Here is a 13,476-nt window from a genome sequence, read left to right as displayed (position 1 = left end):
AAAATGGGAGGCATAGCAGATAAACCTAATATACAGAAACAAACTCAAAGAGGCAGCCAAAATGGGGAGACAAAGAGACATGACCCAAATGAAAGAACAGGAGAAATCTCAAGAAAAAGAGCTAAACGAAGTAGAGGCAAGCAATTTATCAGATAAAGCATTAAAAAAATTGTTATAAGGATACTTAAGGAACTTTGTAAGAATTACAACAACATGAAAAAGCACGTAGAAACCATTAAAAAGAACCTATAAGAAATGAAGAATACTTCACCTAAAATGAAGAATACTCTAGAAGGAATAAACAGTAGGTTGGATGAAGCAGAGAATGAAATCAGCAACTTGGAAGACAAGGTAGCAGAAAATACACATTCAGAGAAATACAAGTACCATATGATTTCACTTATATGTGGAGTGTAATGAACAAAATAAACTAACAACATAGAAACAGACTCATAGATACTGAGAACAGATTGACAGCTGTCAGAGGGGAGGGAGGATGGGTGTTGGGTGAAAAAGGTGAAGGAATTAAGGAAAATAAACCCTTATAGGCACAGAGAACAGTATGAAGGTGTGTGTGTGTGTGGGGGGGGAGGTAGTAAAGGGTAAAGGGAAGATAAATGGAATGGGAGGAGACTTGACTTGGGATAGTGAACACACAATACAACGTACAGATGATGTATTATAGAATTGTACAGCTGAAACCTATATAATTTTATTAACCAATGTGACCCTAATAAATTCAATTAAAAATTGAAAAAAAGAAATATTATAGCATATACTATAGCAGGAGTTTAACAGCATTTTCTCAAATATTATTATTTATTATTAGTACATAAGGGCCATGGATTTTCATAAATATTTTCCTATGAGCATACATGCATGCATACATACATACATTGTTTATTTTCTCTGGTGAATTGGTTATTGGCACAAAAATTTAAAGGTCAGTATTTACAAAGTGACAAGCAAACCTTGGCATTTTGTAACCCAACTGCTGTGTAACCATAAGCAAGTCACTTTACCACTTGGGTCCAACGGTGAACAGAGAGAGAGAGAATGAACAGAAGTGAGTCTCAGGCAGAAATTTTATCGCCTTTGATTACAATCTCAGAAGTTACACACTATCACTTCTGACAAGTTTCTCTGAAGCATACTACACCTAAAAGTAAATATCACCCTTCTTGTCCTTCACATAATTGTACCTATGTACCACCACGAGAGGACATGTTTAAACAATATTCAATTGACTCTACCTGACTTGTTATAAACAAACACATCTTGCACACTTATATATGTGGTGTCTTTGCAGTGTCAATTAGATAATGGCAAATTTTCAGCACCTTTTGGCACATTATTTAAAAGGCTATGCTTCATTTTCCTTCACTGAAAATACTGCTCAAAAGAAGTGTTTATGCAGACCTCTCAGATAAAATAAAAGAGAACATGTTCATTTGTAACTGTCAAATTAATTGCAAATTATTTTTTCATTCAACTGAGAACAAAATAATTTCATGACAGTAAAATTTTGCTACACAGCAAAGTCATGGTGAAAAAAGACAAGGGTGAATTAACTGAACCAGGTGCCACATTCTGACAAATTTGGCAAGGAAATGGACAGGCTAGTTGGCTTAATATTTTTTGTTAAGATGGAATACATTAAAAATAAGTCATCTACAAATAAATCAATGTCTGTTAAAAATATCAGAAATGATTAATGACACTTTAGAAGAACCAATCTTTTTCTATCAATTTGTCTTCCCTTTTGTATATGGCAAGAGCAAGGCTTTTAAATAAGTAAGAAGCAATATATAAAGTATTCCTCATTTAGACTTGAGTTCACATTTTCTTGTTACACGTTATGAGACAATGAATATGTTGACTTGTTTTGGTGGCCTAAGCGGATGTTTTCAAGTTTTCAGTAAATATAAATGCATTAGCCATTTTGACTGATACTCCAGTATAACAATCCTAATATCAAAATGAATATTTTCACCAATCATTCAATTGTTGGCAATTATATCACTCCAGATATATTAGGGTATACTTCAGCAAAATAAACAGCACTCCAACTCTCACTGGTTTAAGATAAGAAATATTCATTTTAAATGCATATGACATGTTCAGTGTGGACAGTCTGGGCTCTATGTATATTTTAGTTACTCAGAGATTTAGGCAAATGGAGCATCCACTATCCCAAAATTTGCTGGTTATTGTCCCAGATGGAAAAAGCAGTGTTGGAGGGTCTTGCATTTCTAAAGAAGGATCAGATACATTGGTCAGTTCAAGTCAGTGCCATCCAACCTAAAGAAAGCCAGAAAATGGCTTTGTGCACTCAGAATGGGGAAGAATCAGAAATATTTGGTGAACAGCATTCAAGGGGAACAGAACTTAATGATTAAGATCAAATAAATTAGATCGAAGAGCCAGGGAAAGGTGAGCAGAGATGAATGAAACAGAGTAAAAGATAAGTCCTAGGTAAATTAATCAGATGGAAGCTACTTGCTCATCCAAAACTCTGTGCAGTATTGGTAGGATATGTACTCTTTATAAGATAAGTAGAGTAGATACATTTAGAGTGCCAGACATGAAACAACATAAGCACTTAAAGAACAGCTAACCACGTAAGTGAATCACTCTTCTATAGGCCCATACAGTTCCCCCCATTTGTAAAACAAACATCAGAATGATGCTATAGTTAAGAAAAGATAAGCCATCATATTTTTCTTATGGAAATAATTTTTCATATTTTATATTTATTTTAGAGAGAGGAAGAGAGAGTGAGAGCAAGAGAAAGATTGATATGAGAGAGATACATCAATTGGTTGCCTTGTACATATGTCCAACTAGGGAGCAAATTGTAACCTGGGTATGCTCCCTGACTGGGAATTGACTGCCACCTTTTGGTGTATGGGACAATGTTCCAACCAGCTGAGCCACACTGGCCAGAGCTTGATGTTTCATATTTTTATGTTAAGTTAGTTTGGAACCCAGTATGAAATAATGTTTTGTTTTACTTTTGATTTTGGACATAAGTACAGAGAGTTGAGGTATTTGCCTTATCATATTGAACACAGCAAGGTCCCTCTTCTCTTTTATTTTCCCATTTCATTTGCATTTTTGTTTCTCATTCCCTTCCCTCCATAGGGAACCATTCCAATCTGTTTAATACATACCCATTTTGTTTGTATAATTTTGCAAAATGTGTATTATTTTGTGTGCATGCACTTTGAGTTTATAAAAATGGTATTTTACTATACTTCATTTTGTTCATTAAAGATCATGTTATGTTAAGTGCAAAATGGGAGATATATGGGGAAAACTTTGCTGTTCACATTAAATCAAACTTAAAATCACCAAAAGCAAAAAAAAAAATTTCTGAAAACTTACAAGGAGATTAAATACAAAAACAATTTATAATTTTTAAGTAAGAAGAAAATACATTTGGAAGGGCCATGATGTGAGAGAGAACATCGATTGGTGGTCTTCTTTATGTGCCCCAACTGAGGATTCAACCCACATACCTAAGTTCAGTTCACTGAGAACTGAACCTGCAACCTCTCAGTATACTGGATGATGCTCCAACCAACTGAGCTACCTAGCCAGGGCTTTAGTACAATATTAATAAGGTAAAGAAAAGGGGGAAGGATTAAAGGTGTATGAGAATATATTCATATATTTTTAAGGAGGATCACATACATCCTATCTAATAAAAGAGAAACATGGTAATTAGCCGTACATCCGCTACCCTTCCCATTGGCTAATCAGGGTGATATGCAAATTAATTGCCAACTAAGATGGCGGTTAACCATCAACAAAGATGGCGGTTAATTTGCATATGTAGGCACAATACTGGGAGGTGAAAGGGAAAGAACGGAAGAAGCCCCCTGCCACTGATGGTGATTGGAAACCCAGGGGGGAGCTAAGAGCTGGGGGCAGGGCAAAGGTGGGATAGTGGGAAGCAGGGGTGGAGCGGGAAATGGGAGCTGGGCAGGGGCGGAGCCAGCAGTCTGGGGAGCTAGGGGTCCCTTGCCCAGGCCTAAAGCCTTGGCCAAAGACGTTAGGCCTGGGCAGGGGTGTAGCCTGCAATCATGGGGAGCTGGGGGTCCCCTGCACAGACCTAATGCCTTGGCCAGAGGCGTTAGGTCTAGGCAGGGGCGGAGTCAGCTATCATAGGGAGCTGGGGGTCCCCTGCCCAGGCCTAACGCTTTGGCCAGAGGCATTAGGCCTGGGCAGGGGCGGAACCAGCCATCGCGGGGAGCAGGGGCGGAATCAGCAATCGTGAGCAGCTGGGGGTCCCCTGCCCAGGCCTAATGCCTTGGCCAGAGGCATTAGGCCTGGGCAGGGGCAGAGCCTGCAATCGCAGGGAGCTGGGGGTCCCCTGCCCAGGCCTAACCCTTGGTCAGAGGCATTAGGTCTAGGCAGGGGCAGAGCAGGAGATCGCAGGGAGCTGGGAGTCTCCTGCCCAGGACTAATGCCTCCACCAGAGGCCTTAGGTTTTGGCAGGGGCGGTACCAGAGATCCTGGGTAGCAGGGATGGAGCCGGGGATGGTGGGAGCCAGGGGTCCCCTGCCCAGGCCTGACACCTCTGCTGGAGGCCTCAGGCCTGGGCAAGGGGCCGATCCGTCGATTGGTGGGTGATGAGGGTCAACTCCTCTGGTTGAGGCATCAGGCCTGGGTGGGGGGTGGAGCCAGCAATCAGAGGGGGATGGGGGTCCCCTGCCCAGGCCTGATGCCTGGGCCAGAGGCATCAAGCCTGGGTGGGGGGTGGAGCCAGTGACTGGGGGGATATGAGGGTCCCCTGCCCAAGCCTGAAGCCTGGGTCAGAGGTGTCAGGCTTGGGCAGGGTGGGGGGGCATGGAGCAAGCGATCAGAGGGAGACGGGGGTCCCCTGCCCAGGCCTGATGCCTGGGCCAGAGGCCTCAGGCCTGGGCGGGGGTCAAAGCCAGTGATGGGGGAAGATGGGGGTCCCCTGTCCAAGCCTGACACCTCTGGCAGAGGCGTCAGGCCTGGGCAAGGGGCCGATCAGGGGATCGGAGTGTGATTGGGGTCGACGCCTCTGGCCGAGGCATCAGGCCTGTGAAGGGCAGAGCCGGTGATCGGGGGGAGAGGGAGGTTCCCTGCCCAGGCCTGAATCCTGGGCCAGAGACATCAGGCCTGGGCCAGGGGCGGAGCCGGCAATCGGAGGGGTCTGGGGGGCAGAGTCAGTGATCAGGGGGAAATGAGGGTCCCCTGCCCAGGCCTGTCACCTCTGGCAGAGGCATCAGGCCTGGGCAAGGGGCCGATCCTGCGATTGGAGGGTGATGGGGGTCAATGCCTTTGGCCGAGGTGTCAGGCCTGGGCGGGGGATGGAGCCGTCAATCGGAGGGGTGTGCGGGTCCCCTGCTCAGGCCTGATACCTGGGCCAGAGGTGTCAGACCTGGGCAGGGGGCGGAGCCAGCTATGGGAGGGAGATGGGTGTCCTCTGCCCAGGCCTTACACCTCTGGCGGAGGAATCAGGCCTGGGCAAGGGGCCAATCTGGCAATCGGAGGGTGATGGGGGTCGACGCCTCTGGCCAAGGCGTCAGGCCTGGGCAAGGGTGGAGCCCGTGATCGGGGGAGATGGGGTTCCCCTGCCCAGGCCTGAAGCCTAGGCCAGAGGCGTCAAGCCTGGGGCGGGGGTGGGTGGGGTGCCAAGCCGCAGATTGGTGTGAACTACAGAGGAAGCACCTTTTCTGACCGCTCATTGGTTAAGCTCCCTGTATGCCACTGGTAATATTCTTAGTAACTTGGGTAATAAGAATCCAAAACGGTGATCTAGGCTTTTTTACCACACTCCTGGTGAAAAAAACGAAGGTCCGTTGCTGGAGGGCTAAGAAATGTCATATCCTGCCCTAGCCACTTTGGCTCAGTGGATAACGCCTCGGCCTGCCGATGTCAGGGTCTGGGTTCAATTCTGACCAAGGGCATGTACCTAGGTTGCAGGCTCCTCCCTGGCCGGGGCCCAGGTCAGGGCTCATGCAGGAAGCAAGCAATCAAAGTGTTCCTCTCACTTTGATGTTTCTCTCTGTCTTTCCCTTTCTCTTTCACATTCTCTAAAAATCAATGGAAACATATCCTCAGGTGAGGATAAAAAAATATAATAAAGAAATTATTATTATATGAAAGACACATCTTGAAAATGCCTAAAAAATGTTGTCATTTTTTCATGGTGACGGGACTGGAGTCCGTGTTGATGAAAAAACCTTACTGGCTGCGGTGACTGGCAGTATCTGCAGCAGTGGGGTGATGGGGCTGGTGCCTTCCCCTGATCAGCCTGGTCACCTCCCACAAAGGGAGGCCAGACTGCGGCTTAGGCCCTATCCCCAAGGGGAGCTGGGAGCGGGCCTAAGCCATCACTAGGACATCCCCTGAGGGCTCCCAGTATGTGAGAGGGGGCAGGCTGGGCTGAGGGACACTCCCTGCCCCCCAGTGCACGAATTTCGTGCACCAGCCCCCTAGTATATTTATAAGTCTAAGAAATCAATAGAGAAGTTAATATGAGTGTGGGTCACATAGCATGTGGGCCATCTGAACAAAAATAAAATGTAAGCATTTATTTATTTATTTATTTATTTATTATTATGAGATGTTATAAATTTATTCTGAATCAGATTAGATTCTGTTCAAATGGCTCAATTCTTTACAAATCATAATTCTTTAAAATATGCTAAAACAGTTTAACAGTCATAATGCTTTTTCCATAATTATACTTGATACACATCATTTTAACTATATAAAAGGCAATGCTGACATAGTTACTGGGACCTGAAGTATGGTGAGGGGATTGGCCTCAGTTAATTTGGCGAATGAGGAACCCACACCTTCCAGGACCTTCCTTTTTATTGTGCCACTGATCTCACTCCTTCAGTGTCTCTTGATGTTGAATGAAACAAAACCTACCCCTTAAGTTTATATTACAGTTCTCTGACTTCTCCCTAGCATTCATGTTCTAGAGTTACAAAACACACACACACAAACACTGTGAGCCTACTTGACAGTTAAACACTTCTCCCTCTCCAGTGTGAACTCTGATTTTTCTAAAGATTTGACTTACTGCAGAAGGTTTTCCCACAATTATTACTCCAACTAGTGGCCCAGTGAATGAATTCGTGCACCTTAAAAGGAAATGTGGGCCTCAAGATTGCAGTGGGCAGAGGGGCAGGTCTTGGCCCATCCTCTGCCCCCCTGCCCAGCCCCTCCCACCACAGCCCCTGGTTCCCTGTCTGCCAGCAGCCCTGCTCCCGCCGCCACCACCCCCATGCGCTGATTGTGCCATCCCTGCTCAGACCCAATGATGGCACAGAGCTATTGGGACTGGCAACAGCAGTGGGTACAAGCAGCAGCTGCTGCCATGATCGCCCTCAGGAGCAGGGGGAGGTGGAGAAGGCCTCAGGGGCAATCGGGGCCAGCAGCTGCTGCTTGCACCCACTGACAGCACTGAGTGGTCAGGACCTGCGCCAGGTGCTGGCAGCAGATGCGAGCAGGGCCGGCACCAGCAACGGCAGTTGGTGCGAGTGCTGGGCAGGACCATGGCGCACGGGAGCAAAGAATTTTCAGTAACCATCAGAGGCTTGCCCAGATGTCAGCGACTGGAGCCCTGCCTTGGTCTGGCACCCTTGCTCATCTTCTCCATTATCCTGCCATGGTCGACACCCGCCATGTCCTGTGCTCTGCCACCTGCTACTGACGCCCGACATGGTCTGTGCCTATCCCCTGGTGGTCAGCGCACATCATAGCAACCAGTTGGTCAGTTGTTCAACAATTAGGTCTATTTGCATATTAACCTGTTATTATATAGGACTAGAGGCCCGGTGCATGAAATTCGTGCACAGAGGGGGAGTCCCTCAGTCTGGCCTGCACCCTCTCCAATCTGGGACTCCTTGGGATATGTCTGACTGCTCTCGCAATCCAGGACCGCTGGCTCCTAACCGCTCACCTGCCTGCCTTCCTGATCACCGCTAACCACCTTTGTCTTCCTGCCTGATTGCCCCTAACTGCTCCCCTGCTGGCCTGATTGCCCCTAACTGCCTCTGCCTTGCCCCGCACCCAGGACCCAGGATTCCCTCCTCCTGCCGGTCTCAGGTACCCAGGACCCAGGCTTCCTCCCTCTGGCTGGCCGCAGGCACCCAGGACCACAGAGAAGGTGGCTTGTCCCTCTCCTGGGCTGCAGCTGCAGGTGCTGGTGCCTGGGACTGCAGAGTAGGCAGCTTGTCCCTCTCCCAGGCCACAGCCTGAATGGCTCCCATTCTTCTCTCACGGGCTCATTTGTGCCTGGCTGGTCCCCATTCCTCTCTCCCCAGTGTTAAGTGTCTGAACTGTTACAGCATGAAGGCATGAGGGCATGATGACCATTTGCATATTAGCTCTTTATTATATAGGACCATACAGAACAAAGGGTGAAATATTTAATTGTAGCAGTGTTTGACTATATTCTGCACAGTGAGAAAACCTGAAGTCATTTTCAAGTTCCACCATTTCTTACTTCTTTTCAGTTAGTTCAAGTTTCTAAACTTTCTGAATCTCCATTTTCCAGCTAATGAAAAGTAAATAGGATTCCACCAAGTCTCCTATCTACCTACTCCAGGACTTCTGTGAGGATCTAATGAGATGAGGCATGGGAAAATGCTTCACAGACATTTGGTTACAGTGTGAAATGTTTGCATCTGGCTATAAAGCAAGCAGTGTTTCTGGGCTGAAGAAACTCCAAAGAGTCTAGTGACTAGAGTCTGGTGACTCTAGTCCAGCCGTGGGCAAACTACGGCCCGCGGGCCAGATCCAGCCCGTTTGAAATGAATAAAACTAAAAAAAAAAGACCATACTCTTTTATGTAATGATGTTTACTTTGAATTTATATTAGTTCACACAAACACTCCATCCATGCTTTTGTTCCGGCCTCCAGTCCAGTTTAAGAACCCATTGTGGCCCTCGAGTCAAAAAGTTTACCCACCCCTGCGTCGCTAGAGAGAGGAAGCCAGGTGTTGCTATGTGACGTCATTACCTGGTGCCCACAGCCACAGTTACTGGGCTGGGCTGTGGGCCGCATTTTGTACCATGGGGTCTCGGCAGTGTTGGCTGTGATTTGTTGGGCTGTTGCTCTGGGGTGGTGGCAGGGCCTGTGTCCCACTTGGGGGAAGCCGAGTCTTGCTTTGTGGGCGCCAGGTCTGCAGTGCCGTTTCTCTGTAAATGGCCAGTGCACGTCACACTTAGCATATTAGCCTTTTATATATATAGAGGGAGATAGGGCTTTTCCCCCAGTATGGATTCTATGTTTATTAAAATTGGAGCTGTGGTTGAAGGCTTTTACACATGCTTTAAATTTATATGGCTTTTCTCCACTGTGGACTTTCTGATGAGAACTAAGACCTGTGTGCTGACTAAAGCTATTCCCACATTTATTACACTGATAAGGTTTCTTTCCAGTGTGTATTTGATAGTGTCGAATGAGGCTGCCTTTACCACTGAAAGCTTTCCCACAATCTTCACACTGATATGGTGCCTCTTCAGGATGCATTCACTGATGTTTAAGGAGATCTGAGCTCTGATCAAAGTCTTTTCCACACTTATAGTCATAGGGCCGTTCCACCAAGTGTGTCGTGTAATGAAGAGTAAGGTTTGAGCTGAAGGCTTTCCCACATTTGGTGCACACATTGGATTTCTCCCCAGTGTGTGTTCTCCAGTGTTTAGTAAGATCTGAGCTGTTGCTAAAGGCTTTTCCACACTCAGCACATATGTAACATCTCTGTCCTGGGGCAGGTTTAGTAGGCATTAATTCTCTACCTTTCTTGGAACCTTTGTCTAGGAAAGGGGTTTTTGTTTCTCTTTTTCAAGGTTTACCCACTGCCTTTCTAAACTGGCCTCAAATTTATTGGCAATCACTATGGGAGTATGTCCTTTTTGAATTCTTCTGCATGAGACTTTTCAGAATTTTTCTGCATATCGGTTGATTCTTTATTCTGGGTGTTCGATTTACAATCTTAATTCTGTCTTAGCTCTGGAGTAAAATCCTGTTCTTCACCAATCTCTTGGATGTACAGGGGTCCCCAAGATTCATATTTGGGACTTGTCACCAGAGACCATGGCTAGGTGCTGCTCAGGGATTGCTTTGCTGTTCCTGAAGAGGACATCTTCTCCCATGCCTGTTTCTGTTCATTTGGAGGAGATGAAACCTGCTGTTCTGGTTCATTCAGTTCTCGCTTAAGGTCTTCCAGGAGAGTGACAGCCTCTTAAGCACTCTCTGGACAGTGCTCCTGTATTCAGGCCTGCAGTTCCTGGGGCAGGTTGGTCAGGAAGTGCTCCACCACCATCAGCCCAGGATCTACTCCTTGGTGTAGATCTTGGGCCTCAGCCACTCACAGCAGAGCACATGGAGCTGGCTCAGGGCCTCCCGGGGGCCAGGTATGTCATGATACTCAAACTGCCTGAAGTGCTGGCTGAACATCTCCAGTCTAGGAAAGCACTTCTCTTTCTCCTTCTCCTCAACTTTCACAATCCCAGGCCCCACCTGCTCCTGTAGAGGCCTAGGGCCCAGACCTGGGCCACACGCAGTACCTTGGTCATAATATGGACTCCAGAAACAGGCTCACTAAAGATGGGGTTCTTTGTAGAAGGAATATTGGTTCCTTTGGGTTTCTGGTTCTTCAGGGCTACACGCTCAACCATAAGTCAGAGTAGCAGTTCAAAACATATACATTTTAAATCAGCAGAATAAAAAGTGAAAAGTGATTCATGCAGTGGAATTTATGAAGGAAGAAAAAGAGAAAATATAATAGATGAAAATGTATAATAAGATGGCAACTATGAGCCTTAATAAAACTAAATAAATATAAATTGGTTAATATAGCAACTAAAATACAGAAGTTCTCTAAATTTTTTTTAAAAGGTATTCTGAAAATACAAAAAAATTGTTAAAATTAAGACACCAAGATTTTTAAAAATGAGTATGTAATACTGCTAGGCAATTATGAATCAAAATAAAACTAAGATAGAAATCTTAATATATGACAAAATATAAATTAAGCTAAAACATCATAAAGAATAAATAAAGATATGATACATTGATCACAGGAAAAATTGGGCAAGAAGATTATCAATAACATGTACGGACCTAACAATACATTGACAGAGCAATTGACAGAAATGTAGGAAGATTTCTAATATCCTTCTCAGACAGAACAAGCTAGTGGTGTGCAGGAGGTAGCTGATCAATGTTTCCCTCTCACATCGAGGTTTCTCTCTCTCTCTCTCCCCCTCCTTTCTTCTCTCTCTAAAAATAAATTTTAAAACGTCTTTTTTTTTTTTTTAAATCTGTGGTACATTTTCACAATGAAATACAACTTGGCCATAAAAAAGAAGGAAATCTTATATTTTACAACAACATGGATGGACCTAGAGAGTATTATGCTAAGTAAAATAAGCCAGTCAGAGAATGACAAATGCCATATGATCTCACATATATGTGGAATCTATGAACAAAATAATTTAACAAACAAAACAGAAACAGAAGCATAGGTATATAGAACAATAGAATAGACTGACAGCTGTCAGAGGGGAGGAGGGTTGGGAGCCTGGGTAAAAAAAAAATGGTGAAGGGATTAAGTAAAAAATTATATATCACCACAACAATGTGATAGCCAGAAAAAAAACAAGTGGTCAGGGAGGTAGAAGTCAGCAAAGGGGGGATAAATTGGGACCGAGGGAGACTTTACTTTGGGCAATGAGTGCACAATACACTGTGCAGATGATGTTTTGTTGAGTTGTATCCTTGAAACCTGTATGGTTTTATTAACCAATGTCACCCTAATAAATTCAATAAAGAAGCACAATAAAATTGCAAAAGCAGTTATGAAAAATACAATTGCATTTTTTACAAAAGGCAACATCCACAGCAACTTTTCAGCAGCATTAATAGCAATGCAGTCTCCTGATTTCCTGCTACACAGCAGTGTCATGGTAGTGACAACTTTCATCAGGTTAGTAGTGAGTATGAGTTGTAGGCTCCAGTCCAAAGGCAGTAGCATCTTTCTGAAAAGTGGTAAACCCTCTTATTTTCTTTGCTTTTCCAGTCCTTCCAATACTCTTGTAACTAATTTCTTGCTTACAATCTCTGTTTGATATATCTAGAGTGGTTTTCTGAATATACACACGGCCTAATACATATCACTTATGACTATACACCATAGGCTAAACTCAGCCCCCAACATATATGAAGGAAAGCCTAAGAATACAGCCTTTTCCCTGTGTTCCCATGAAGTGGAAATGGTGGGTTGAGCACAGCATTTACTCTGTCACAGTCTGCCCGTCAGGTGAGGAAACTTCAATTTTTCTTCCTACACGCTCATTCTTTTTCCAAGGGAGACAATCTGCAATCCAATCTGTCACTGTATCTGGCCCAATATCTAGGATGTGGCTCCTCTTGTTCCAGGGACCTAGGCACTAAAAAGACAAATCTGCTATGCCCACCTCATACACCCAATGTACAATGGTGAAGCAGGAGCAGGATAACTATGATAAACGTCCCTATTAAAAAAGGGGAATGTGGGCGATACAGAGAAGTTAACAGCTGTCAGTAGAACTTCTGAATGACTGCTGAAAAATATGGTAAAAGTCTGCCTCCGAATTTAGGGACTAAGGTGATGTTTCTTACACCCTGATTCTATTCTCTGGAAGAATTTCCTTGTCCACTGTTCCCAGTGGTATCTGAATTTACCTTCTGGCAGTTTCTTGTTCACACTCCCTTTTTTTTTTTTTGCCTGGCCACACCTGAAGTACGTGTTGGGAAAATAAGCTGAAACTAAGAACTGTATAAACTTCTCAGAAAATTTGTCAATTCTGCAAGGCTGGAGGTTGAAAACTTTTAAGTTTGAAACTATCAAAAAAAATTATCAAGAATTGTGCTTTCTTGGGCAATAAAACTGTCTCACAGACTTAGTAGAGTTCTGAACTGTTTGCTTCTAGCCAGTTCTGTGTAGCCATAACGACACCAAATATTTCATTTCTAGATGTATTTCATGGATATGCTTTATTTAGCTGCTTTTCATCCTCATGCCTACCACCTTCACCTTAGCAAATAAAATGCAGGTCACCATGTTAAATTTTAATTTCAAATAAACAATTATTTCTTTTTGTATAAGTATGTATCCTGCAACATGTAGCCCATACCCATACTTATACTAAAAATATTTGATATTTATCTGAAATGTAAACTTAACTGAGTATTCTGTATTTTATCTGGCAATACTACATAGTGGAACTCATGACCTAAAGATGGACATGCCAGTGAAGAGAGTAAGCAGAAAATATGGCACAGAGAGTTTTATTATCAGGCTTGAAAATGTTGTATATTGCTTATGCTTACAAATCATTGTCCTGAAGTGATTCACATGTACCCTAGCCAACTTCACACAGAGTTCATGAAATGCATTTTTCTGTGTTCCAAAAGTAGAAATAGTATTGTGAACA

General features: G+C 44.2%; 1 pseudogene; it reads right to left on the bottom strand.

Annotated features, from left to right (window-relative positions):
• Positions 1 to 9,237: 9,237 nt before the first annotated feature.
• On the bottom strand, positions 9,238 to 13,180 carry LOC118654363 (annotated as a pseudogene).
• Positions 13,181 to 13,476: the final 296 nt, after the last annotated feature.

Source organism: Myotis myotis, unplaced genomic scaffold, assembly GCF_014108235.1.
Source record: "Myotis myotis isolate mMyoMyo1 unplaced genomic scaffold, mMyoMyo1.p scaffold_m19_p_4, whole genome shotgun sequence".
Taxonomy (NCBI): Eukaryota; Metazoa; Chordata; class Mammalia; order Chiroptera; family Vespertilionidae; genus Myotis; species Myotis myotis.
The sequence above is the reverse complement of the archived record's forward strand: the minus strand, read 5'-3'. Positions and strand labels throughout refer to the sequence as shown.